Raw genomic sequence first — 5,252 nt, 5'->3', positions numbered from 1 at the left:
GATCCCACGGCAAAAGCAACATCACGTCCAGAGGGAAAAAAAAAAAAAAAAAAAGTGGGGGAAGGAAAAATATCGCTCAGAACATTCACAAAAAAGTAGAAAAAAGTTAAATCGAGATCACGGTGCGGTCTGTATGAAATCCATCTGCGACCCGCTACATTTCCGTGATTTTAGCGACGTCTCTTCCTGCTAACTTTGCACATTTTCTTCTTCGGTTCAGCTGTCATATTTGGGTAATTTATGATGCGAAATAAGGAAAAATAAACAACGCTACGGTGCATCCTACGGCGCGCATCTAAACCCCAAATCACGCTACAAATTACTACATTGATTTGGCTGTGTAATTATGACGCAAAATAGTAGCTTTTGACGACAGCTTAAACTATATCAGTGGCATCAACAAGTCTGAATAACACACGCCACAGTTGCATTTATATAAACAAATTACACAGTATAATCACTATCTATCGCGATATAATCCACCGCTCGTGCCTTTCTACAGTCAAAACAATGTGGAAACTTCATCCTCGTCCGTAAAGTCAAACTTCCTGACAGAGAAATGGTGTCGTCTCAATGGAAAAAAAGGCTTTTGATTTCCGAGAAACGATGCAACAAACACTTCGGAGCGGAGAGGATGTCTGTGCATATTTCCTGGTCCGATTGTCCGTCTGAAAATGGTCGTTTTTTACCCATTTCCTAAAGAAGTGTCCGATTGATAAACTCCATGTTCGGGAGCGCGCTGTTGTTACTCGGTCGAAGTGTCCACGGGAGCGCGCGCCCAGTGTTATTAGTGGGAGGCGCCAGTCCAGATGTGGGAGGGTCCAGTCCAGATGTGGGACGGCACAGCAGTGACGCAGGGAGAGGGGTTCAGGGATCACGACCGCCGTAGGAAAAACAGCGTATTATGTATGCAAAATATTCAAAATGACCACAAAGTAGACTATGGACTGATTGTTCTGAGAAATCTATTTGAATTAAGAAAGTAAGGTGGCAAACAAGTAATTAAGAGGACAAAGATTAATTGTTTCAACTTGTTTTACTTTATCCTTGCCCTGGGAGATGTTGATGTTGCTGCTTTGCTTTGCTTTGCTTTGCTTTGACCATATAACCACACATAAGGTTTAACACCTTAACCCCCACCTTTATGTGCAGTCGAGCTTTAACCATATCTAAAAGGTTACAGCCTGTAGGCCAGAGTAACGCCTCATTTGAAAGCTAAGACCTACAAAACTCATCTAAGCAGTGTTTTTGTCACATTTTAATCACTTTTTCATCACTTTTTGTCACTTTTCTGTTACTCTTTTTTTTTTTTTTACTGCCTTTTTGTCACTGTTTAGTTGCATTTTCATCCTTGTTTTCGTCTTTCTGTTTTGACACTTCGTTCAAGAAGCTTTTAGATTTGGGTAAAGCCAAACTAGAGGAAATGGGCTCGGGTCAGGTCGGGGGGTTAAATACATTGGGGCATCTTCCAGGTGTTTATTTTGATAACCTAGTGCAAAATGGAACAACTGAGCATTAGGAACATGTTTGTTATTGCTGGCCTGAGATCAGTTGATTATGCCGGCATTAGAAATATTCCAAGGATTCTTTAAAGCAGGGGTGTCCAAAGTGCGTTTCTGTGGGGCATTAAAAGTAACTGAATTTATAGTGCTAAAATGTAAGGCCATTTAGAGACAAAGACAATTCTCCTCTATTATTTCTGCATAACTTTGTCAAAAGTATAGAAATTATGGTAATAATTTCCTGCGTTTAATGGAAAGCAAATCTTTTGAAAATGCTGAGATCTTTGTGCATTAAAGGTGCATCATGAAACTTCTTATGCAGAAAAAAAAAGTTGATATTTGTGCGTATTTAACCTTGTAGTGACCCAGAGGCTGTGTGAGTGGTCTCTACAACGCACCAGGAGCAATTGTTTTGTAGGTTTTCTGGTGAGAGGGTCCGTTAGCAGTGAAAACCTTCCAAACAAATGGACCTGGAACGTCCTAGAGACCACAGTGATGGAAAGTAATGGTGCCATGCTGACCACTCGGACAGCTAGGTCACACTACAAGGTCAAATACGCACAAATAGCAACTTTTTTACCTTATAAAAGTTGCATAATGCACCTTTAAAATAGTACTAAAAAGCTTTACTTGACTTGTTGCTACCTGTAGAAACCTGCTTTAATACTAGTACTACCAAAATAACACGACAGATTTTAAATCAACACCAGCATTTTATTTTTTTTAAAGCATGTAAAAAAAGAAAGATGACAAAAAGCTGAAAATGGCTGTGTGTGTATTGGCGTAGGTAGAAAGGGGTGTTTTTTTTTTTACACAATTAAAAAAAGGAGATCGAAGGAAAGGACTGTCGGTGTCGTCTTTAGCTGTAAGGCCACCTCAATCCACATTAATCCAAATTATAAAATACATTTCCGAAAGATGCATATTATTCAAAACATCTCAGTGACATAAACATTATTCAAAAGTTCACATCAAGTTTACCACAAAAATGAAGTGACGCACAGATTAACATTGTCATTCCCCTGAGCCTCTTGGCACCAGAGTTCGCTTGTACCTTATTGTACATTTATTACATGGATCAGATGGTTTTTAAGTTGTACCTTGGCAAACTGCGCATTGACAAACACCAAATACTTAAAAAGCATTCTAGGATTTAGGTGACAATCCTAAAATGAAAGAAAAGCACAATCATACATAGTAGTATCCAAATTACTGTACATAATGAGTGAGTAAATGGGGAAAATAAATGCTGCTGGTTGAGTGAGGCGATGTTATAAACAAGTCTATGTTTTTTTTTTCTCTCACAAGCATGAAAAATGTGATTAAAATAGGGTCACCGTTCCATTTCTATAAGGCTTTGCTCCACAAAGAAGCAAATATTCATCTTTTCTCTTTTGCACAGCATGCTCAAATTCACAGTAACCTTTCAGTCACAAAAATACATTGTGTCATTCAAGTGTCTGCCGTCAAGTCTCAGCGGTGCGCGTGATAATTTCGTGAAAGCGATATTTTGTAATGGCTTTTAACGCAACAAAACAGGAAGGAAATGGCTTAGTTTTGAGAACGTTTTTTTTTTTTTTCTTTTTTTTTTTTACAATAACAGTTTGAAGCTGTAGCCAAATTTCCTTTTTGTATAAAGTAATGCCACGCTTTCTCCAGATGGGGGAGCCCTCCCATTTTGCAAATCAATGAACAAAGGGCCATCGCCTTCTCCATCTACAGTACTGTGAAAAATATAGGTCCTTGGTGTATTCAGCAAACACGGCTAGGAAATATAAAGGCATTGAAAATAACAAAGGAAGTATTGGGTTGGATATGTTAAAGGTCCCCATTATGACCATGCTTATGGGGACGTCGTTTCAAGACAGCTGGAGTTATGCAATTTTATGGAACAATTGGAATTGTTTTAGAGGGCGTGCAGACGATGTCACAGCACGGCAAAAAGCAGGAGCCAAACGAGAGGCGATGTTGAAGCTACAAAACAAATAACATTTCATAATTCAGCTCATTTGGCTTTTGCTGCCATGCTGTGACATCACCTGCATACCTTCTAGAGGTTGCATTCACGTTCTACAGATGGAGGGCAGGGGTCTATATGTCTATGGAGGATTCACATGCTTTGGACAGTAATCGTCAAGCAGATACAGGTGAAACTCGGACTCATCACATGCAAAGTGACATGTAAAAGTCTTTATTTGTCATAATTTTGATGATTATGGCTTACGGTCCATTTTCAAAATTCTAAATTTATGAGATTTTTCATTTGGGGTTTTTACAAGCTGAGCCATAATAATCAAAATTATAACAAGAAAAGGCTATACATATCTCACTTTGCATGTAATGAGTCCATCATATATTAGTTTCACAGTTTAAGTTCAATAACAGAAATGAATGCACTTTTTAACGATATTCTAATGTTCCGAGTTTAACCTATAACATTGAAACTTTATATTTTTTTTGTTGGGAATGTTCCCACGGACCTGCCATTTTATTTTATGGCACAGAGCTGTGCAATATATTATCATTATCACAATATTAGGTGACAGGATATATCTACATTGCAGGTGTCACAATACATATTGCAAAATCACTGAAATTGACACATTTTTGCCAACAGCTGAAAAACAAAATGCATGTTGACTTGGAAATTAAGTTCCATTTTATCATTGTTTTGGTCCTGAATTTGTATATGTGGATCCTATTGATGCCTGTCATCCATCTGAATTGTTTAGATTTTTTTATGAAATGAAAACACAACCTATAAGCCAGTCTGTCATCAAGCGTGAAGTGGAGTAGGCTATAGATTCCGTGTGATTACCAGTATCTCGTGAGCCTGTGTCATGTGCAATAGGTACATTATGGGAATGTTTTAAGTTACAAACAACATCTCTATGTACAGACAGGATACAAAACACAATCTTTTGAAAGGTTTTCAACAATAAAAGCAGGGATTCATTCATGCCGGAACACAAATGAAATCCAAAAAACATTGAACTAACAAAAACAATTCACAATATACAGTCATGAGATAAGGCAGTTGAGAACCAGCCGCACCAACATGCAAGATTTAGCGAAACTTAAGACTAAAATGGTCAAAATAATGTGAACAGCAGTAAAATAAAACAGGAGGTGGTTTGTTGCTATTGTGCCTCGTACAGTACTTTGTGTACCCTGTTTGCTCCTTGTGCGACACCGAAGGCATCAAACAAGTACAATGATGGTGAATTTGATCAGTAAATCGGGATTATATGTAGCTACATGGGATTCATAATAGCAATAGACTGTGTGGCAAGTTTATATTTAGGGATACTTGCTTATTTTCCATAAACTTTCAAAGGCATTTTAATCTTTTCGCTGCTTTTGGCTGACCGTCTATCACAATAAACAATAAAATAACAATTTTAATTAGTTGGATGTAAAGCTAAACATCCTAATTGCTTTATGTATACGCCTAATTCGAACACAAGTCTTCTACCACTGTCCTACTATATGCCCTGCCCCTATCATTTTCATTTAGGATCAAACGAGTGGGACAAGCAACGCCTCAGGGAATGTCACAATGAATCGGACTCATTTTTGTTCCCCATGCGCACTGTTTACTCCTGTTACCGTAATAACTAATATCGCCCCATCATGAGCTACACATAATCCATTTGCATGTGTCTTTTGTGTGTTAGCAAGTCAATTCCGAGAATCTGCCCTCTTGCAATACGCACATGCCTGAGCGTAAAGTTTGTATAATGAAAATGA

Source organism: Gobius niger (assembly GCF_951799975.1).
Source record: "Gobius niger genome assembly, chromosome: 10".
NCBI lineage: Eukaryota > Metazoa > Chordata > Actinopteri > Gobiiformes > Gobiidae > Gobius > Gobius niger.
This window is presented reverse-complemented; position numbering follows the sequence as displayed.